Genomic DNA, 24,908 nt, shown 5'->3' with positions numbered 1-24,908 from the left:
AATTCAGGTGCCAATGATTCATTTTATTGTAAAATAAAACAACAAAACTATATACAAAAGGCATGAGGTGTGGAGAGTAATTGCATCAGTAGTGAATGTAATGTGTGGATGAGTGAGATGTGTGTATGCTTCTGTTGAATGCAAAAGAAAATACCAAAACAAACCAGAACCAGGAGAGATGTGTAGCCTAGGAGAGGGAGAGAGAAAGGGAGAGAGACAATGGGATCAGAGTGGTATTTATAGCCTTGGTGGAGGCCTATCCAGGTGTCCTGGCATTACCTTAACAACCCTCCCTGACTGCCAGCACCTGCAGGAAGTGGCCAGTCAAACCACTGCAGGCAGAAAGGGAGGGGTCATAACACCTCTCATCTCAAGAACTTCGTTCAGCAGCTACACTACTTCAGAAGAAATATCATTCAGATTTACAGGAGGACTTTGTTGATGAAATAGAGCAGTTCAAAGAATTCATCAGAAATGAAGAAAATAAAAATGCTTCAACTAATAAAGAAGATGAACCTGTCATCAATTTTTCCAAACACGGATATAGCCCTCAGGATTTACTTAACTCTCCCTGTAACCAATGCCTCTGGAGAACGCTCCTTTTCAAAACTTGAATTTGTCAAGAACAGACTGTGCCCTGGACTTTCTACCGTTCTAATCAAGGACTTTGCAACGCATAAAATCAGGAGGAAGTTGTTTTAAAGGTAGGAACTGACTTTAATACCTGCGGTTGTTACTGATTGATTCGTGCAATATTCTTATGCTTGCACAACTTGTGAGTGAACAGAATGATGCATGCAGGCTTCACTTACCAGTGTTGTATGAGTTTTGTTTTTGGACATTGGTGCTCCCTTTCATTGTGGCCATTTAGACTTTATGGCACTTGAATTTATTAGGCAGAGGGCACGCTTTCATTAGTGTTTGTTTGTGTGTCTGTGAGTGTGTGTGTGTGTGTGTGTGTGTGTGTGTATATAAGCGTGCATATGTGTGCATTATGTGTGAGAGAGATGGATATTGGTCTACAGTGAGCCGGCATGTACCTTTTGGTGACACAATTTCTGTATTGTATAGTTATGCTTCACTATGGGCTTATAATGATTATATGACTTGTATTTGGTGCAGCAACAGTCATAAAATTGAACTGCAGTCATGAGTGATTGTTAATGCATTACTGTATGCAAATTAAATGTGGCTGTTGTTTGTGCAGGTTGGACGGGGCAATAGTTGAGTTATGATGGTGCTTTAGGGAGGTGGGGGCCTTGAAAAAGATGTAGCCCCGGGGCCCATGGTACTTTAATGCGGCCTTGGTCTTTTCTAATATAAAGTGTCTCTAAATTTTAAAAGTTATCATTTATACCTTTAAATTCGCAAATTAGATCTTGTATCACCCCTGTCACTGGCCTTGGAAAAAGCATTACCTTAACATAAATTAACAACAATTAGCACAACTTCACAAGTCAACTGCACTATATACGTTATAGTTTTATACATTAAATACATTCCCAGTCTGTCTCTCCCACTTACAAAAATAAACAGACCTGGATGCATACAGTACATTACGTTCCACTGTAATTCATATGTAATACTAACAGCACACACTATACGAGAAACCAAGTGACTCCAACTTGATCAACAAATCATTTAGCCTCCTCCTTCGCTGATTCATCACAATTAGCTGTGACTGACAAATCAGGTTTGCACTGGGCCTACTGTGGACAACACATATGTTTCACAGTTGGATATCACAGCTGCCCACTTACCCAGCATTAAAGCGGATTTTATGAGCTGCTGTTTTGCTCATAGCTCCCAATGGGAATTCAGGATGTTGACTGTGAATTCCTGGAAATAAATATGCTGACATTTGCAGTAATGTGTCACACCTACAAATCTTATCACCAACCTGTTCATCAGCTCTTCTGTATGCTCGTCAGCTGTAAAGGCACACACACACACACACACATGCACATACATGTTGCAGCTGTGTCAGCTTCGAAGCTTGACCATATAAAGGCTTGTGATATTGACCGTGTCCTGTTTTATTTGACGACTATTGCCTCTCTCTGGGATTTCTGACCACAAGCCTGAATGTGCTTACCTGTTCGGCCCCTCCGCTGTCTGCTTTATCTCTTTTGCATTACTCAGAGGTAATTTACAATGCCTGTGGCGTGATGGTTTCTTAGTATCCCTCCCCACTGATCATCAAACAAGCCTCCAGCCGTGGCCTCTGACCGCTGCCTATACCGCCTCCCTATCATCCTACTCACACTAAACACAAAACAGAGAGGAAAGGAGATTGTATATATAGAAAGGGAGAGAGGGAGCGATCAAAAGGAACAGAGGGAGAGAGTTATCGGTTCGATTGAACGACGTTTCTTTTCTCCAGTAGCACAGGGGAGATTTCATTGAAAGGCTGTTGCAGTCTATTGATCGGCCCTCGGGGATGGATACTGTGAAACCAAGGATGGAGAGAAAGAGAGAGAGAGGTGGAGGGATTCATGCAGAGAGAGAGAAACACAGAAGCATAGTAACCTTCAGCTGTGTTCCAGGAGAATAAGAGTGAGAGAAAGAACAGTGAGGAACAAAAGGAGAGAGACCTAACACTCAAAAATGTAGAGCCTGTTGATGTTCTTTGTGGCACAGAGCTTTTTCTCTGCTGGTCAACCATTTCAGTAGCCATGAGTTGAGCTGGTAGATCCTTGTAGAGCGTAAAGCAAGCAAGGGAGGAAAGAAACAGAATACATAAAGCAGAGTAGTCTGCCAATGTTGTTTACAACATGAAGAGTCTTGAATGATCATATAAGAAAAGTCATTGTGATTTAATCTGACATAAGAATTTTGTTTGATGTTTGTAAATGCAATAGGCTGGGTATATTGATGAGCAAAATGTAAAACTTTCATTTGTTTGTCAACTTTAGAACAATTTTTAAAATGCTAAATAAAAGGCTCATCCATTTAGAAACCAAAGGCCATCACACCAGCATTCAAAATGATGAATCTCTGCTGTGAAATCAGTTGAGAAATCGGTGATAAGTGGATTCGATGACGGGAACAAAGTAAATCATTTTTTTCAACTTCAACTGTGGACTGTGAACTTTTAATTTGTGCCATTGACAAACAACAGACGGTCTTGAAAGCGCTGACTTTTAAGGGAAATTATTGAAATATTGATATTGAATAAACATTTTAATCTTCTTTTGTTATAGTTGCTCCGTCGTTATCAGGGACAGTGGATGATGTGTTTATTTTATTTGAAGTGGCCAGATAGTGTTTGCTCCCAATTATTTTTATGTCAACTCTACTAACTCATTCCAGTCAAATTCATCTGTGATAACCAATATTTGATCATGTAAAATGGAGTTGAAAAGTAACTAGGTGGTTCACATTTTTGTTTCTGTTTAAAACGGTGAGAAATGGGAAAATGTCTGATAAAGTCTGGGACTGTAATAAGTTTGTTTCACTTCACCTTGAACTCCTCTACACTTATATGCTTATGTGCTTACGCGCTTATGTGCGATGAACCATTTCTGTATAGTTTCTTGACAGATGGATATACTGCATATACATACAGTATATTATACAGAGTAATGTGGATGTTTGTAGAATCCTTTTCTTGGAAAATCAATCAGCACAGTCTTAATTTTTAGTTTACTCTAAAATCTTTTAATATCATCAGAATTATCATATGGTAGGAGTTGTGCTGTCTGGAAATCTATTGACCTGCCAAACAAATTGTCTTAGACAGGCATTGAGTCACACAAACAGTCAGAGGGGTCACATGACACAAAGGCAGTCATAAAGACTGATGCCTGTTCAAGACTAAAGGACGGAACCACAGGATCCCAAACCTTACAGTATGCCTGATGAGTCCAACCACTCCTCTGGCTCCCTGAGCACAGCAGTGGAGCCTTGGATCCATCCAGGGTGAGTGAGTGCACCACGGGACCACGTCTGTCCTCCAGGGTCAGATCCAGTTCTGATGGATGACTCCTCAGGTACGAGAGAGGGCTGAGCTGCTCCTTGTCTCCCTTTGTCTTTGTAGTGTATACATCGGCAGGTGAAAACTCACACATACACACAGAAAACGTACATGCGTACAGTTGGGCTGTGACCTTGTCCATGACCACGCACTTAAATGGCCGTGTTTCTGATGAGCGGTTTCCCATGAGGGAGGGAGGAAGGAAAAAGGGGGTAGATGTGATGATAAAATACACCGATTGTCCCCTGATAGATTGGGGACAAGGCCCCTAATCGCTCTTGATGTCATGTGGATGACCTCCCAGTATACAGAGCACAGATTCATCACCCACAGCTCTCCTCTCATTCACCAGCAAGTGATTCACTGGTCATGATGTACTGTACAGGTGTGCCATAAATAGCACCATTCACCTGATGAAATCCTCCATCAACCACTATTCTGGGGCTTCTGTAACCTGAAACTCCGCTCATGAGGTGAGGCCATTATTATGAATATAGAACTGCTTCAGTTTACTTTACAACATGTGATTTATGACATCAGTAGCTTGCAAGTAATACGCTGCATTTTTGGAGAACATGAGTGAAATGGTATGGTTTTGTGAGGGAAATAGAAGTTAACAATAAGATTAGTTTAGATTAGGTGTGTTATTGTAAAAAGGAGAGGGAAGCAAAGAGTTAATCAGTGCTATCCTGTATCGAGTCATTTATCAGACTTGAATCTGCCCCTGGAGGACTGATGTGATCCCATGGTGCATCCGCTAACACAGGATGGATCCAGTGCTGCAACCAGATATATTTTTTACCCTTAAAATTGCATGCTCAGACTCACTCTTCTATTTCGAAATCCATCCTTCACAATACAATACAATTTTTGTAATGATTGTACAGCTCCATTTTCAGTCAGGAAACTTCACAAAGTATTCCAGTACATTTTTTTTTTCCATTTCCAGCTCTAAGGCATAGAATAATCCTGCTTTGCCACAATGGCTGCCCAGGTCACACTGCCCTTTTATTTTTGTACTTTTTTTTATTGTGAGACCAGGATGTCCTGTAAACAGTAAACTGAGATGCTCAGGTACACATAGGTGAGATGTTACACACAAAAATTCAGTAACGAATCTATTTTTCATGTGTGTGAATGGTAAAGTTTAGCCTTTAACTATAAAACCAACAGATTCTGGTATTATGAAATATTAGGATTTATTGATTAGACTACATGGAAACTCATTGTCCTTAACTTCCATTAGTCACATACTATAATGCATACAGTGAATTCCTACTGTAAAAATTTCCAGCCCTTTGAAAATGTTGGGAAACTTATATTTCATAGATAACAAAGTGGATTAACTGGGTTTGGGTGGTAAACCCTCCATTACATCCTTTGTTGTTGTGTTTATGCCCCAGTGATCCCATTCCTTCAGACCTCATCTGTATGCAGCCCGCTGGTGTTGTGCATGGCCAGCTCTGTACTCAGTGTATCTATTGCGATGCTCTGTGTAGCGTGACTGTTGCCTGTGTATCATCTATCAGGGGATAACATAACCTCGCTTTAAAATCATATTCCACTGAATCAGAATTCAATTCCAGATTCCTCCAAGAAAATATCATAATAATACATCTCCCCCAGATTCCACTTGGGCCACTGTCACAGTGCTTCCTGACTCATTGCTTGCACTGTAATTTCTCAATAACATCTTCGGCAGAGACATGATGAAACATTCAGTGAATGAATTTCATTGGCTACGGGGGAGAAAAAACCTTGAGAAGGTGTAATTTTAGATGCATGAAATCCAAAGGTGCTTACATACAGTACATTGTTCAAGTTGTTATGAATATGAAACGCCTTGGCTATGTTTTTATTACTGTATTATTCATACATCAGAGAGATGCCACTGTGTGATGGAAGAAGCAAGCTTAAAAATGAAAGCGATGCAGTGGGGTTTTTTTTTTTCTCCAATGTGTTGCGTTTCTGAAACGCTTTTTATTGTACAGCAGTGCCAGTCTTCATCTTCGACATACTTAAATGTTGAATAGAGGTAATGAGATTGGAGCTGAATAACAATGATGGAATTCCATAATAGATTACTGCACTGTACACAAAGCCGTGGTTTCACAGTTTCTCCCGATTAGAGGTACAAATTTAACACTTGTTAGGCATTCTGTAAACAGCACTGAAGGAGATTATTTGTCAGGCGTGTAGAATTCTATCAAGAGAGTTAGCCTGTGTAATACATACAACTTACACAATGCTCTCCATATAGTTGCAGCTGCTGTTTATCCGATAATCACAGTCTTTGTTCAAAAAATGACATATTGAATTATAGAGCAAACAAATTCTGATTACGTGACAAATATATACTACAAGTGTCAGGACAAAAAACAGATATTTATGTTTTAACCAGAAATTCAGTTTTATTTGAAGATTTTAGTGTGCCAAACATGTCTTTTCCAGTCTAAGAGGTGTGACATCCTTGTACTGCACCACACGGATGATGAAGAGAAGTGAATGAGATGGCCAATGGGCGTACAAAGCAGGACTTTGACACTGGAGACTGGTGTCCTGCATGTGGTTACATTTACGCTACTGAAGTACTTTGATTAGGGAAAGATGGTGGCTTTGTTAAATACTGAAAAAAAAGACTAAGTCTACAGCATGGCAGAAAATGATCAGAAAACTGGCATGTAAACACCTTATGCGGGTTTTTGATCATTGTCTACCTTGTGTACAGGTACACCATCAACTAAAGTTAGGTAGTAATTAGTTAGTAAAACAAGACATTTGATGGTAAATGATTAATGTAATGAGTAATTAGTAATGTAATGATGATCAACAAGCTAAAATAAAGGAGAAGTGTGACTTCAGTGATACATACATACATATACATTCTTAATTATATTGTGGCTCTTGTTTTCTATTACCAGTGATGAGGCGGAGACAGCTAGAAACCAAATTGTGTTCATTGTCAACTGTTGATAGAACTCATGGAGTACAGAAATTAATGGCAGAGAGGAATCAAGACACACCAACAGGAGATGTTCTGAAACCTGGATACCGTTATGATCATGTATACAGGCATATGAATAACCAGGTTTCTTATGTTCCATGTAAACACCATATTCCGTATATGATCGAAACCAGGATAAGATTCAAAACCAGGATACGAATATGCATGTTAACACATTCATTGTTTCCCATCTCAATTTATGGTTTTAGCATGCACTAATTATGACTGAACACAAAGTACAGTATAATACTAACCCCAGGGGTGCAGGTATTTGGTATTGTACCAGTTACATTTTTGACCTGATGATAGTACAAGAGAAAAAGTTAATACAATTCATCCTGAGGAGGACATGAATCCCATCTAATAGTTGTCATGACATTTTGATAAAAACCATAAAAACCAATACATCTCGTGAATGTGGAGATGTTTCACTGGATAAAAGAAAACTTTGACCTGTTGGTAGTACTAGATGAAAAGTTCGGGATGTCAGTAGCCTTCATCCTCTGGAGACCATCAATTCAAATTTACTGGCAATCCAATAGTTGTTGATATATTTCAGTCTGGACTACAGTCATGGACCTACCTCATTTAAATCCCTAGAGCCACACCACTAGTGTGGGTAATATACATCTCGTCTCATGTCACAGATTATTTTTTAAATCTTAAATTGAGATCATTATCTGTCGTCTACCAAGTGCTTTTAATTGCCTTAACATAACCATACAATTATGTTTGAGCCATGAGTGAGTATTGTATGGTTACATACTGTATATGTAGTCAGTAAACATTTACAATATTTTGTAACCTAGCAGATACATTAGTTGAAAATGTTTTCTCCAAGAGGCAGTCTATTGATTCGGACAATAACACACTTGGTCACTCTAAAAGACACTGGTTTGATTAGCTCTCTGATTGATTTAACAAGAATATCTGAATCCCTTCAGATAACTGAGAGAGCCATTTCGAAGTGTAACCTGTTTGTGGATTAGTCAGACCAAAGGCCAGGAAAAATGACATGAGTGCCACACAGAATCAATCAAAACTGCATGCTGTTTGACTGGAACTATCAGAATGTGTGACTTATGCTGCCCTAACCTTTGCACAGCACCACAGCAGATGTCATTACACTGACCTATTCATGTGTGATCTAAACCATGGTGCCTCATCTGCAGGATCTGCGTCCCATTGACAACTGAGACTTAAAAACAGTGGTATCTGGATGTCTGTGTGTCTTCATCAAGAGAAACATGTGTCTTTCCGCTTATTGGGCGAACCATGTGCTATGTCGGCGTTTCCTCAGTTTAATCAATATGGTCACAAGCATTGACTTGTAAAGAATTGTTGCATGTTGCAGATTTAAAGAGGTTGACTGCTTTGCATATTGATCCACTTGGTGATGTACTGTTATACTGTTCTACAATATGCTTGTATTTAATTAAAATAAAGATCATCCATGGTGTGGGAGTGAATATGTGTAATTTGAGATCACATATACTATACCTCGTCTTTCGGTTTGAACACATTAGAGTTGTAACTTGCAGACACTGGTTGTGTCATCTATTTCAGCAGTAAACACTTCAGCTCAGGTTGATAATTCAAAGTAATGTCAAAATTGACATTTTCTGTATTGTCTAGATGTGATCTAGCTGGAATCTATTGAACTTACCGAGCATTAAAAGATATGGCTGAAGATATTCTATATGTTAAAAACTCCCATGAAAAGAACAAAAGCAACAATGCATTAGTCTGTCTCTCAATACTCTCAGACTTCACCAGTGTGTGTGTGCATAGCACTAAGCCCATGTGTTCCTGCTGAAGAAGTAATTCTTAATACAATGGGTCACAGATATATATTTTCATTTTTAAAAGATGCTAAATTATTTCTTAAAACAGCTGGACACTGTATACTGTAGCAAACATTTTTTGAATGGGAGTAAATAGTGCATTCTTGGAGAGTACTATTTTCAGTCGCAGATTTGGTGTGCTTCACGGGTAGCGGGATGGTGGTGTATATGGGATCAACTCAAAATAAACTACAGTGCCCATTTTCATCATAATGAATGAATGTGTCACCTGGGGCAATGCTGTGGATCACTGATGTGTTTTTAAATAATTTTTGGACAACAATGGAGATCTAGAGAGGAATAAGATATATATGTAAGACTTAAACTACACAGAAAATCCTTGTTAGTAGGGTCTATTCATTGTTAGTTTTCTTCTTTTCATAGGATATGTTGACAATAACTAGGATATAGAATCTCACCAGACGTATCCTTTAAATCTATATTTAATATAGTACAGTGAAATCAATTTCCTGTTTTCCTTGCTTTGGAGGATGGATGCTGTTTTTCATGTTTTTTTCTCATTTTGCAATTTATGTCCTTAATAAACAGCATGTATCTCATTTTCTTTGTCCTCCATCCACATGTATATATTTTTACAAGTTGGTGTGCAAATTCCCTGCTGCTTCAGTTGTTTTGTTGACAGTGTGGCCAAATTCAACAAATTTACAATGGGTCTTGCGTGATTTTACACCTTCATTTGTGTTTTCTCTGTCTTATTATGACCCTACCACTCAGGTGTAAGAGGGGTCCATGTGTTGTAGGAGTGTGTTGTCTCTTGTGATCCAAAGCTAACTTATTCTTCAACCTCTGTAGTGGTTGTAATGGCCCTTATCTTGCTGTTGTGAGATGCCCAGTGCTAACTATTTTGACCTTCTTTTTTTGATTTACTCTGTATAATTCTCCCACAGAACAGTCCTACCTGACTTGATATTTTACAGAACACACCACTATAATGGCAAAAGATTCCCCTCAGATGTTGTCACAGCCAAGGTAAATCAAGGTCAGGCTTTGCAAGACTAATTGTGGGCTGATTTTACTTGCCTGGTCCTAGTTTCTTAGCATTTGCCTTTCACAGCAGAAAAGAATTGTGGCTCGATGTGATGAAATTAATCTATATTCAGTACTTACCTACCACTGTGATTTCTAATGGTAAAACTGGCCTAATGTTTTGATATGTGTTTGATCTTCATCTGCCTTTGTTTATGTCAGCTGATATTTTTTTAGAATACAAAGCAAAAAGAAGGATGAGAAAAATGGCCAGAATACTTGTAAAGTTGGAATTTTCCATGGAGCAACTCCAAACATGAGGGACTCTCCAGACTTCACAATGGGACAGCATGAAACTTAATATCCAGAAGCCTTCATGTACTCTCTCCGTGAGAACAATCTCATGAGAGAATTTTATTTCAGTTGTGGTTGTGGGTTGAGATCATGTTTCTGCACTGGAATGTACACAGGACTTCCAAAATTTCCCTTTCTCTTACAGTTTCTCATGCCAGTCCCACTCACAGAGAGAGCTGTGGAGCAACATAATTGTATTTAACAGTACTGTGAATGCAACATATAGGACCAGTTTAAACCTGGGATTAACATGTGATCTGTTTCTGGATACATTATCTGGATAATGAGATCCAATCCATGGATCTTTGTATTTACTAGGGATGTGCAGAGAGCTCAGTATTTGTTTTTGTATTTGCTGAGGCAGCAAAATTATTTATATTTGTATTTGTATTTGAATAAAAGTAGAAATAGGTGTAAAAATACAGTTTTTGTTTTTATTGTGCTTTTAATTTTAGGATATCAAAGTGTTAAAATAAGTGTTTATGAATAAACTATCTTACAAACGAGGTCCCCACACTGGGTCTACGAACTCTAGTCTCCCAGATCATAAACGACTGTGCTGACTACTGAGCTAAAACCAAGTGCATCGCAAATGTGCAGCCAGACCTCTACTTATTTATACACCCACAACAAAGAGATAGCACAGCATGTAACATGTAGGGAAGATCTTCAAAGGCGATGCTTTGCACTTTTCATTTATTTCCTATTTTTTTACAACCTAACTTTGTGGAAAGGAGAAGGGGAACAACAGGTTATGGAGAGTCCCTTGAGAGCAATTCACTTGTGTTAGTAGCTCAGCTTTATCATCATGTAGCAGGTGGATGTGACTCCCCTCGTTGAGACCTGCTGATAGACGTAAAAGCGGACCAGAGGAGAGAGGCTGAGACAGCGATGTAACCGACCTGCGCGCTAGTATTTAATATGTTTTTTTTTTCTTCCCAAAAACAAATAAATATTTGTATGAAATAAATGTTAAAAAAACCCACTATTTGTTCTTTGCCGACTAATGTATTTGTATTCAGGCACACCCCTAGTATTTACAGTAAATGTGTTCTTCTTGCCTCGATTGTGCTCACGTTGTGATTAGATCTCAATATGCAAATTAGTTAGGCGGGGCTGGCGGTCTTGTCAAATGATATGACAGGTCAAGGTGACATGACAGGTCAAGGGAAGCAATGCCATAAATGAACATCATTTATTTCTACATCATTTGCAAGGGAGGACTTGCTAGTTATTGCTACTACTAGCTTTTGCTTAAGCTATCAGGAAGAGGCAGAGTTAGGTGACCTTTCAACACTTCTTTTCTTATGAATGTGGTCTAGCTGTATGGATTGCATTTACACCTGGTTGAGATCTGATCATAATGTGAGCCTGGCCACCTCTAAATGTGGTCTGGTGGATCCCATCACGTTCTGATCCCTTTGAATTATGGAGTTACTTGCTGAAGTACTAAATAAATAGATAGAAATAGAGTATTTTATTAATCCCAAAGGGAAATCGCAATATAATAGCAGCCATTTCACATAAATCACAAAAACAGTAAGGCAGGTACTGTACTAAGAAACACAAAGGGAAAAATACTTTTTTTGAGGATAAGAAGTCAAGCATTGCTTTATACATCTATAATATATAACATTTTTAGTATTAAACTGTAGAAAACAGACTACTGTTGCTTCCCAACTGTGTTCCATAATTTGGAAGTATTTTGTGATGACCGCAGGGTGAAAATATTTTAAGACTGTATTTTAAATTTATATGGAAATAACAAATAACAAAGTGAGGAGAGACTCTCTGGTTTCCTGCCCAGAGGTGGTGTCACATGACACGGCCCACAGCAGGTTTTAGGTCCCTGACAGAAACCAAAGAATAGAAACTGACCTTGGTGCCCACAAAGGATGACCTCATCTAATGAATCTAACAAAATCTGCTTTTGGTGGCTACATGGGAATTAAAGTGATGTATCAAGTCTAGAGACAAAATGATTTCCAAAGACTGATTTAAGTGGCTTGATTTGTTGTAGCTAAAACTGCAAAGACAAGAGAAAGGCTGTCTTTTGACTGTGTTTATTTGATCTGGTATATACAAAATCAATACTAGCACAAACAAATTCGCTGTCATTTGGTGCCTCTAATTGGTCTCCCATTAGCGTGATTACTCCTTATGAATGAGCCATCTGTTAGTTTAGTATATATGTCAAGATAAAGCATTCAAGACAAACATTACTTAAAGTCAGGCATCTCATGTCAAAGTTAAACTCAGAGCTATCTTGGTTTTCACACAAAACACAAACAGAGTGGAAAAGTTCCTCTGCTGAAGCACTTTAGCTGGGCCCTGCTTAAATGCTCAAAGGATGTGCTCCCAAGGGAATATGTATGTACAAAGTGGAGGTAAATAAATAATAAATAGATGAATGGAGGGCTAAGCAGACAGCTGATGAGGCTGATCATAGGAAGAGGGTGAGGCTGGTCCTCTCTGACGCTGTCAGCAGGGTGTGAGGGTTAGTGGTGATTAAAACTGCTTTCCTCTTACCCGTCAGCAAACACGAACACATGCACACACACACACTGCTATCTCTGCAAACTGACTTACAAATAAACAGCTTAAGCCCCTGTGATGTGCAAAACAGATGTGTCTTTTTACTCAACTCAGGCGGACCCATTTGACTAGCTCTGCATTTCTCTGTGTGTTTATGTACTAAACTCCTAAGTTGACTGCTTCTTCTAAGGATATAATACAATAAATAAAAAATATAAACACTATAGTTTGTCATTCCTTCAGTCATCCAGTCAATTAGTTAGTAAATGAATTAGTTAGGGATTCATTTGTTTACCTGAATATGTACTCTGCCATTTAAGAACAGACTCTCTAATCATTGTGCAACCTTGCTGATCCTTCAAGCATAAGCATAAAAATACATGAACGGTGTATGATTCAGATGCCACACTCTCATTCTTTCCTAGCTCTCCCCTGTTTTGATGTATTGACATGGCTGCTGTAAATAAACATCAATATTAATGCATTAAACCATTAATAATGGAAGTAAGGCTTTGATGTCTTTATGACAGTAAACTTTTTCCTTAGGCGGTGAGGTGTGTAACATCAAAGCTTAAAGGGCATCACATCCAGCTCATAATAAGGAAGTGTGCAAAAATCAAAGGTGTAAGGGGAAGGACAGAATAAAGGAAATTAAAGATTTATGTTAAAAGAGAGTGTATTTTTAATTTCAAAGAATGTGAGATACTGGGGAAATATTCCAGGAGAAGAAAGAGAAGATTTTGAAAAATCTAAAAATAACCGTCGATGGAACTATTTCATTAGAAGGAAATCATGCTACATTATTATTCAGTTTCTTTAAGGCCATAGTGCATGTATGCTATGTATAATGTATAATTTATGTTAAGTGGGCATGAATGTCAAATAGTCTCATTTTTCCTCCCTGTGCAGGCAATGTCAGAGAGGAGAGGTCACTATACTGTATGTGCTTAAAAAATATCGTTAAAGGCTTAACTAGCTTTATGTACATCCTGTATTCTTCCTGCTCAGCAGCAGTAATACCTGAAAATGTGTCCCTGTCATGATATACTGACAGGAACAGTTAGAGCTAGAGTATCTTTAGTCAAATCAGATAGCTGGAGGCGCCTTTAAATTGACTTAAGAAGTCAACCCTTCAGCATAATGAGAACACAATGAGATGTTTGAATGTGTTTGAATGAGACTGAAAAGCTATATATGGAAAAAGGCTGTGACAAAGCAGGTATTCTATTCAGTGTGAGCGATTTGTGAAGAAATGTAATGAAACTGTGCTGCCTGTGCTATATTAAAATGTAAATATGAGTTATTACCACTGAAGTAAAAAAAAAGGTACTGCGTATTGCGGACTTGATTAAAGGAAAAGAGTAACACAATGCTTCCAGATCACAGCATTAGATAGGTTACCAGTGAATACTACAAAGTAATTTGTTGAAAATGATTCGAGGTTATGCGCAGGTGAAACAGCATTGTAGATTATTTAAAGTTCAGCCTATTCTCGAGTCTTCATCCAGTTAAACAATCCCTAATACGGATGCATGAGGCAGAACTCTGGGAGGAGAAGGTGAAGTGCGAGACAAAGAAAGAAAAAATACTGAAGATAGAGGACAACAGAGTGGAAGGTGGAAACAAGGTGGAAACAAAGCAAAGACAGGCAGATAATGACAAGAGAAGAAGAAGAAGAAGAGGGACGATATTGCAGAGAGACAGATGTGTAGATAAAGGTTCAGAAACTGAGAAGAACGGAGGACAGATAGGACGGACAGGTAGAGAGATGAGAAGGGGAAAACAAAGATAAAGAGCTTTGATTAGGGTTTATTGCCCTCTTGCCCCCCCCCTTCCCCCCAACCTCTCCTCTTATTCCACTTCTTTGAGCTGCTGTTGCAGGAGATTGAGAGTGGAAAGAATTAATTGTCTCTTGTCACATGAGAGAAATGTGTCATGACATGACTGCAATAAACCCTCCCTGCCATGACATCAGTGTCATAATAACTGAGCACCTCCAATTTCTTCTGCACGTCTTCAGCACATAGCAGTGGTGCCTCTAATTTATTTTTATTAAACCAGTTTAATATAGTCAAGATGAAACGATCTTCAAATTTCGCTTAAGATCTGGTCATTGCTGCATTTAAAACAACAAAATTTGTGGTTATGGAATTGCTGCCATTAGTGAATTGGCTTGTTTGTGTGAAGTAAATCCACTCAGTCACAGTCTTCTTTTTGGTATGAGGGCCAAAAAAAAAAAGGCACTTGCGTTGGGCAGTAGTCTACAAAAGACCTTACAGTAGTGTAAAATTCATCAATTTACCTGTAAGGTAATTATTTATTATTATTTATTAGTTCTTTGAAAATCCACAGACAAAGCCAATTAAGTCAGCTCTTGTGGCAATTGTGCTTGTAATACTATGTGCCTGTTTTTAGACATTTTATATTTATATTTTATATTTGTTTTGGCTTAAACAAAAGCACCCCAGCGGTCATCTGCTTAGACCTGATCTTATGTACTAACTCACACAAACAATGCTGTTTCGGTTGTGTAAGTTCCTTAGTTTTCACAGAGAAAATGGTTACAGTATTATTACCTGAACCTGAGATCCTGTGTGCGACCAAATGGATGCTGTTGATGGAGACCTGACTTCACCACCACCTTGGCTGTCCTTTTAATATTTTAATATATGTTCACCGTTGAATATCAGGAGGAAACAATGATATTGCTGATATTGCTGGAGTCCTCAATAGAGGTATTACTCATCAACATTTTTACATCACATCCTGTTTCCTTTACATTCTTTTACTTGCATTTTCCCTGTGGTTGCTAAGATTGCTATTAAGATGTCTTTGAAAGTTTGTTACAATTACAGGTAACAAAGGTTACAGGTAATTAAAACCTTGTTAGGTGTAACCTATTTTACAAAAGCTTACCTCTATGTTTGACAGTCTTAAAAATGTGTGTTTCAAATCTTGGCTTGGCAATTACACTGACAGTAATGGTAAAACATTTTTGTTTTTCTTTCATCTACAGTAGCTGTGATTCAATTTGCTGAAATACATGAAGAAGCAGTGGAGGATCAAAATGAAATCACCCGGCTCCTGACCTGCAAGGATCCAAAGCCTTTTGGTCGAGTGGACTTGAGGTGGGCTTTTGGACTCTTTACAGACAAGCATGCATGCATAAAAAACATTTTGAAGACTTTATGGACACCTGCCAACTTGATGACTTGAAACCTCCCACAGTTGATATTCATGTTTAGATTAGCAGAGAGTGCTTTGGTTTAAGGAAATTACATTGTCTAATATATTGTCAAGTTCAGTGATTTGATTTATTTTACTGTGGCTACAGATTTAAACAAGCTTTTTACATATTGGATTTTTAACGTTGTCTTTGTAACATTTGCTAATGTTAATGTAATATATACATTTGAATATCTTGTTGACCTTGTGAGTTACAGATTTTTAGAGGACAGAAAGCTGCACATGGTCCCTGCTTCTTTCATGTTTTATGTTTTCAGAAATTATAACAACTGGAAACAATGAAATAATTCTTATTTACTGTGTTAAGTTGACACCCATGCAGTCCAAACTGCTGTTGCTACTTCACATCAAAAGCTTCTCACTGGTTTACCACTCTGTGGCTTTTATTATGAAGCATATACAGGAACTGCAGAACTGACTGCACTGGTGCCATTGGTCAGTAAATATTGGTCTACACAGCAGAATGTTTTGTGCTAGGCAATTTTACTGCAGTTTGTGTGAACCAGTGCACATCTAATATGTCATTAAGATAAACAACTTATTTTGTTTTGCTGTCCTGTCCAAGGGAAAATCATTTGCCTTGTACATCACAGATATAATTGCAGCAGTTCACTACTACAGCGTGGGTATATCTGCCATATGGAAGAAGGCCATTAGATTTCTGTAAACATGGTATGCACAATCCCTGCGCACAATGAAAATAAGTAAATATGTTTGTTCTGTATTCATTTATTGAAATTTAAAAGTCTGGTCACAAAGTTTACAGAATTACCTGAGTAACTGTAATCTAATTTACTGCAAAATTTCTGGTGCTGTAATCCAATATACGGTAACATAAAATAACTTTATTTTATTTTATAGTTGCGTACAGCTACTGTAACTGTAGATACAGTATCATTATATGACTGTGTTTCATTTTACAGTTACGATTTCCTTACTGCGATTTTAAGTACAGTATCATTCAATTACTTTTTTCATTTTTTACAGTTACAGATTGACTGCTTGTCAATTGTTGCCAGTTAGTTACAGCAAAAATCCGGGTAAGTTTCTCACAGTGTGGAGTTTTCTGCAATTAACACAGTGTAGTAACAGCCGGTAATGGGATCAGAAAAAAGTAATTACCTATATCCATCACCCTATCCTAAGAGCAAGGCTGCTATATTAATAAACATGCACATATGGTGGAGCCCCACCTTCAGGGAGATATGTATGTTTTCATTTGGAAAGAATTTAGCTCATACTTTAATGAAATATTCACCAATTGATCCCCCTGCGGCTGCACCAAGCTCGACATATGGTCATTGTTCCACTCCCTCCTCACTCATACTGTAGTGCTCTGCTGGGCTTTAAATCCACTCATATGGTTGGAAGACACACTATGGACCCCTATTAATCTGCTATCTTTGGTTGTGTATATTTGTCTGTGCTCAGTTAGCCATTTCTCATCAGCCAAAGTTCAAGTAAGCCCTTCAGAGCTCTCCAGGGAGCTCCTGAAGACCCGCTTCAGATGACAATAGGCTGAACGCACTTTAAAGCTGTCCTCCGATTCTTTGTCTGAATTGAGATAACCATCATCTTTCTGTCCATTCAGAAGGTTTCAAATGGTAGTAGGACTGAATTGATTGATTTTTTTGGGGTAGGGGTGGAGGGGAGGGGGCACTGAATTTCATTTTATTCTCGGTCATATGAAGAAAACGAATGATATCCTTCGTCCAGCTTGAGATGTAATAAAAGGTGACCCTGTCATCTCCAGATAACTGACCTACCAATAAATCTGATGTGATGACTCTGTTTAAACTCTAATTTCCCTGCTTGTTTATAATCTAATAATCCATTAAATCAATGTTCAGAACATGAAATATTAATCATATTGTTTATAGTACTTAGCCAACTACAGTAAATGATATATTGTACAACACATTATTGTCCCCACGGGTGCTCTTCAAACCCTCCCCTTCTTTTCCCCTTGACTCCAACACTAGTGTTTATAGCATAATCTGCTTAACAGTATAACAGCTTTCACATTTCAAATGATCTCTACAAACATTACAACCATAAACACATTTTATGATGCCATTATATACTCAGGTATTGTGCATGTTTGAAGCACACTAGCCAGACTCCATTGAGACATATCCTGATGCTGGCAGAAACATGCTTCAGAAAGGAGAAAAATTTAAATAAAATAAAAATCATGTTTCTGTAAAAAAGTCACGGAGCAGCACTATTATATAACGCAGCAGCATAGTGATTAGCTGGCCATGTTCCTCTTTATCTAGATTGACAGGACACATCTGTGGAAGGGACTCTGGCTCCAAGCAAGAGGAGGCCAGGTGTGAATATTTCAGCAGGTACATGAGTACATACATCTGGACAGCTGGATGGAGGCCTCGGAAGAGGTGAATAGATAGAAGATCTGGGGTATATGCCACTCAAATCAAATACATGAGGTTAAGGATTGTATGAGGGATGCACCAATTTTTCTCCTCCAGCATCAATACCCAAACACAAAGTATCAGCCAATATGAGTACCAATCCAATACCATTGTTCTTTTTTTCAAAATGTAAAATCTATAAACCTCTCCAAGTTGAACTGATGATGATGATAAGTAAGCTAACCTGAGACTGTAACTACAGATCACTTCTTAACTATAAGTGGAGACATTCATACAGCAACATGCTTTAAGGCTTGTAAAAATTGTATCTATATTGTTTAGAAGGTTTATGTTTCACAATAAATCAGTTTCATAATGACAGACACACAATCACATTCTTGTCTAATTCATGTAAAAGACACAGTTCTTGCTGTAGGATTACTGGTGTTGTGAACAGATACAGACCTTTCAAACAGTGCCAAGTGCTGTATTCACTGTCCACACTGAAAGGCTTCCCTCAGTGTAATTATCTGCCTCTACATCTCTTCACCTAAATCACTTCACCTGTGCATGGCTCCATCTTTTTGTCAGACCGAAACCAACCTGCTAAGCAGTGTTGCTCCTTCAATAGTGTTAGGTAATAAATCTGTAACATCAGTCCTAGTTTTCTGCCTGTTCTGCTTTTCACTCCAACCAGTTACATACTTAGGGGTATGAAATGCCTACATATTGTATAAGGGTATGTAATGCCTCAGTAATCCTGTTATTACTGTATCACTTGAACACATTTTTAAATCAACTTTTACTTCAGGCAAAATTCTCTTAATATGGAAAACATCCAAGGTCCCTCCACTGCATAAAGTTGGTGACACTTGACACCCAGACAACTATTGGCCTATCCAAGATGTCCTGTCTGTCCATACTCCTAGAATCACTGTTCAGGTCACAACTACCTGCCTTCCTTGAGGATAATAAAGTCCCTCAGTCACAGCAGTCAGTCTTTGGACTGGGTCATGGTACAATAACTACTAAAACAGCTGTTATGGATGACATTGTTAACTCACTTGATAAAAAAGCAACACTGTGCTGCACTATTTGTAGATCTGTCCAAGGCTTTTGATACTGTTGATCAAAGCATTTTGTTCAATAAGCTCCTTTCAGTGGGTGCCTGCTAACAGTTAATACAAATCATATCACTGTGATAGAGTTCAAACTGTTGTTGCTGATGGTTTCATATGAAGCCCCCAAACTGTTGATAAATGTGTCTCTTAAGGATTAATATTAGGCCCCCTGTTCATTAGTCTATACATAAATAATGTTTATTTTCTAATTCAGCACTGTAATGTCCATTTTTATGCAGATGATACCATCTTGTTTGCCGTTGGCCCCAATGCAAACCAAGCCTTCTCCATGTTACAGTCTGCTTTTGACAACCTCCAGATTTCTGGAGACCTTTAATTTAAAGCTTGTTCTGAACTCCAAAGAGACAAATTGTGTGCATTTCGCAATCCATCCACTATCAATGCTCTAAATGAACATCTAATTTATCCAGTACAGCATCAGGAATTTCGTCAGAAAGCAGTTCTACAGTTTCTTTGCAGTTTGTTTGTTCTTTCATAACAAAACAAAACAAACAAAACTATTATATAATTTACCATACTTTATATATTGGGTTATGGAGATATCCTGTATGGTCATGCTGTTGCCACTAGTCTTAATCCACTGGATATCTATCACAATGCTATTCAATTCATTCAGAAGACAGCTATCGCACTCACTACTGTGAATTCTATGAAGAGGTCAGATGATCATCACAGACACCCAAAAGGCACCGGCATACCTGTTTCTTTATTTCTAAGGCCTTACTATCTAAGTTTCCAAGATATTTAACATCCTTAGTTGAGTTCAGAGGTAATAACCATGACACCAGATCACTGGATAGGTTGACTCCTCATACAAACTCTGAACTGGGGATACTATGTACTACAATACTGTAATGAACTGCAAGACAGCTTGAAGTTAGACACTCATTCTTCTGAGGAAGTCAAGTTTTACCAGCTGATACTTTTCATCATATTTGTGATTGTATTAATTAGTGTGTCTGTGGGTGTGTATCATAATAAATAATGATAAAATATGTTCCGTCCATGGAAAGTTTCAAAACAACCTCCCGACAAAAAAGCAGAAAATTTGTACTGTTAGAAAACTACATGGAGTAGATCTTTAATAATGTTAGCTGACCATGAAAGTCAGTGTTTGCGATTTCACAGTAAAGGCCTACCACTGCCTTCACATTAAAATGCATTTATTGTGATGCATATGCAGGAAGTATCAGCAGTAGCTATACTCATGTTAACATACTACTGTAAATGAACAGAGCAAAGTGTATTTAATGTAGATTTGTGGACATGTTTGTACACATGTACGAGTCAGTACCTTTCAGTACAAAATTCTATTATATAGTCTAGCAAGGCCTTTCTTTCATCTGCACTTGTGATTTTATTTACACTTACATTCTCAAGTGGTTTGAAGCATATTTGATGACACTTACGCTACATACTGTATAGTATTGATGATGTGTTATTTCATATGCTGTACATCACAGCAGGTGTTCATTTACAGTTGTGTTTGTATGCCTATGATTTTGTGATGAGTGGGTGCTTATGCATTCACTCAGTGCATGAAAATTGTTATTGTGTTCCCCGTCATTGCCTCCAGCTGCTCTAGAACAACACAAACAAAATGCTGTGTGGCCCCCCCATCCTCTTCTGCCTCCCTCCCTGCCTCCCTTTTCAGACACAAACAGCGGTCCCCTCTGAGCAATAGACGCTGCGCTCATTCATTAACAGAGATATCAAGGCGAAAACAAGCACGACCCCAAGGAATCAGAGAAGGAGAGAATAAGAGAGGATGAGGTGTTTAGCTGTGGTATCCTCCCCCACCTCTTTTCTCAAGTGGTCCTAATTACCCAGTGTCTGATGTCTCTCTCATCTCACTGTCTGTTCCCATTGTAGGCCCTTGGTGGGCTGAGGAAGTTATCTTAACGCTGGGCTGACCATGATGCCACGCTGCTGTGCTGAAGCCGTCCTCCTCCTCTGCTGGCACAGTAATGCTCATTAAGGAGGAAACCGGAGGGACTGGCCCTCAATTCTCATCATCTGCCCTACATTTCCCCTCTCACTTTCGCACGACCCGAGAAGGAGTGGCCTGTTGAAAATTCCCTCCAGCACCACCTGTCTACATGCCACAGCTCTAAACCTCCTGCTCTTACAGGGAGCGTGAGAAGCTGACTGTCACTACCTTCCTGCTGGGGTGTTAACATGTGCAGCAGGGAAGCCTGTTGCCTTGCCATGTAAGTGTAAGTGCTTTTTGTTCTTTGTCAAAGTCTTTATCTTCCCTCATTTGGGTGATTTTGATTTTGATTTTGGCATTTCTACTCTGACAAATGAAAAACTGAAAAAAATGTTCATGACTGATGATTCAGTCAGTTCTTTGACAAAAGTTTAAAACTTTGTACTACAGTACTATTGATGTGAGCAGTTTTGAAGTACGGCAGGCAAGCAATACGAGGCAGACACAGAAGAGCTGGAGAGCATGATTGGATAATGATTCACGGATGGCACTTTAACAAAACTCATCAAAAGCAGACAACTGCTCACAAGGACAGTCACCACCGAAGCAGTAATTTTTTTCCCAATATAGATTTTTACAGAAACAGTGGCCTGATTCGTTCCTTACAGAATTATTCCTCAAGACACTTTACCACCATCCCTTCTGTTTATTCAACTTCATTCAGCAGCTTATATGCCCTGACCTGTCTCATCCAATTAGCCTAATTGGAGGAATAATTCCCCATCTGTCAAACACAGCACTCTTTCACCTGTGGGGTCACATTGATGTTAACCCTCACCTAACGACACAGGAAACCACCCAGCAGAATATAAATGTAAAAAAGTTCGATCTGGTACATCCATGTCTTTTATGTGTAACAGCACTTCAGAGAAGTTTATGTCACATGGTTTGTCTCTGGGGAGAGGAAACATACCCCCTTGCCTTCTGAACTGTTTGGATGACACTGCATTGAATGATTTTTCCTGTGTTGTATTTTCTAATACATGGGCAGCCAATAACGTGGGTGTGCTTGGCCATGAATTATAGATCTGTTGTTGGCACAGGGTGTGTGGATATGAACTGTGCATGCCGGGGCCAGATAAGGCCAGATTTATACCTTTAGCTGCCAGGCGCAGACTCGGGGAGCCAGCTCACAAATTAAATGGAAATTGAGTTTGAGGGAGCTAATAAAACAGCCGTAGCACCCTCATACAACACTATGTCCTCTTAGCATACAATGCATGCATGATGGGAAAACACGTTAAAAGATTGCTGTGGCTCTTGATCAGCAATGTGATTCGTACTCTTGGGTTGCTGTTTGTACATTCATCTATGTACACTGGGGTCTGGATGTGGTCATAGGCAGCGGGTGAAATGTTTTGTTTCCTGATTATGAAGACAAATTCTCTGTCAAGACTATACTGCATGTTTTAATCCCAGTATTTAAAACTTTTTTTAAGTGATCTGTTTGTTCAGGGAGCATTATATAGTAAGTGTTTTGTTCAAATCATACATAATTGAGATGGGATATGGTGTTGTTATTACTTTCTCTTATTGCTCACACTGTAGCGGGTTTGACCCTTTTTAAGAGGGGTGCCAGTCATTCACATCTAACAAATAATGAGAAAATAGTGCAGTCAAACCATACAAAACAATAAAGCAACAAGCAAGTAGCAATGAAATATGCATCACCAAAAACCAGCTCTGCAAAAACAAATAGACAACTACTCAATTCAATTTTCAATGGGTGTATTAATTCAAGCTCAAACACAAAAGACAGACAGCTCAAAAGTCTGCTCCGGATTTTACTGCAGATCCCAACAAAACAAATTAAACCAAGTTGAAAAGGCAGGGTCTATAATTGCAGTTCAGTAATTCAGTAACTATTTACAATATACACTGGCCACTCACGGTACCATTGATCTGTCAGTCAGTCAGCAGTCAGTCAGTCAGGTTTGCAGTGTCAAGACTGGCAACTCCTGGACAAAATTTAAAGGGGAATAAACACTTCCAACGAATAATTCCTCTTCCTGACACAGACTCCAGAGACAACGCTTAGCAATTCACCACGAGTTAGCTAATGACATGGATTTAACAATGTGATCCGATTGCCCACAGTAAAGTTGATAATATCTCCTCAGCTGACCAACGGACACTAGCGGCTCAGAGACCTAAAAGTACATTTCCTGGAGGTTGGTCTCATGCTGCGTGGGTTATTTGGGGAGTTGTGATTGGATAATTGGAAGATTGTGGGTGTTAACTTTAGAAAACATGAATGAACTCTTGACAGGTGGGGGGTAACATAATTCTGATGGGTGGTCGGTACACTCCTCCCCCCTTAGTGAAAGTTAACCAAAGGTAAGGTGCTGTAGTTGTCCCAAAAATATTGGGGTTCTTAGAATTACAATCCCAAGGCTTTGATTAATGTGTTCTTGATTCATCAGGGAAAGGTCAGGTCCTCCTGCAGATCCTCTTGCCCATCCACCACTGGGAGCAGAACATGCAGTGTCTGAGAAGCCAAGGAAGTCTTCCTCATCATCATTTTGAAGGAATTTTCCATATATCAGTTTGTCAGCCAGATATCCCCTCTTGGGTCAAGCTGGACCTCTCTTTAGGGTGTTATATTTTGTCTTGAACCAAGGCTGTCTAAGAAGCAAATCCTTATCTGAAAGTTTAACTAGTGATACAGAGGATTTTCCTGCAGACCTGTGGGAGTAGCATTCACGGTGTCAGAACGCACTTTGACTGTACCTTAAGTGTCTCCTTAATCAATTAAATATCCATAAGTTCTTCTGCTTGTCACAGCTCAGCTCATAGGCTGCGACCAATATGGGAGACCAGACAAGCTTACCAGTTAGGACAAGTATGTTTATTTAAAAATAATAAATCAAAATGGAAAAAACATGGAAGTCAAGCAACAAAAGACAAAACAGCCGTGCTGCACCGCACTGGGAGGGGAGGAGGAAGAGAGGAAAGCTCTGTGGAAGGCCATACTTTATACACGAGACCACACCGGGCCCAGGTGTGGCTCATGAAGCCGAATCCTGCAAAACAAAGAGAAACCAGCAAACGAACCAAAAACACAGGAGCACCTAGTGGAGCGGAGGGGTCGTCACATGCTTAAGACATCAAGGGTTTTCCTGGTATTTCATTTTCATTTCATTTTGCCCTCCACCACTGGGAGCAGAACATGCAGTGTCTGACTCCTTGTTCAAGATTTCCAGAACATGCTTGCGCTCATGCTCCTGCAGGTCTTTAGCACCAGGGCAGCAGGGTTTCATGCGAGAAATGTGGACAACTTTCAAGTTGAGAGCAAACCAGAACTCTGGTTGGTCTAGGGATGATAGGCAGATGTTAATTTGTGTCCCACGTTGTGGGGGCCAGATGCATAAACAATGCATACATACAACTTCGCTCCTTTTTTCTTTAAGGCATTGAGTGGCTCAGTAATCTGTGAGGTTGTAACAAACTGATGA

Source organism: Thunnus thynnus, chromosome 6 (assembly GCF_963924715.1).
Source record: "Thunnus thynnus chromosome 6, fThuThy2.1, whole genome shotgun sequence".
Classification (NCBI taxonomy): Eukaryota; Metazoa; Chordata; class Actinopteri; order Scombriformes; family Scombridae; genus Thunnus; species Thunnus thynnus.
Note: the sequence above shows the minus strand (reverse complement) of the source record.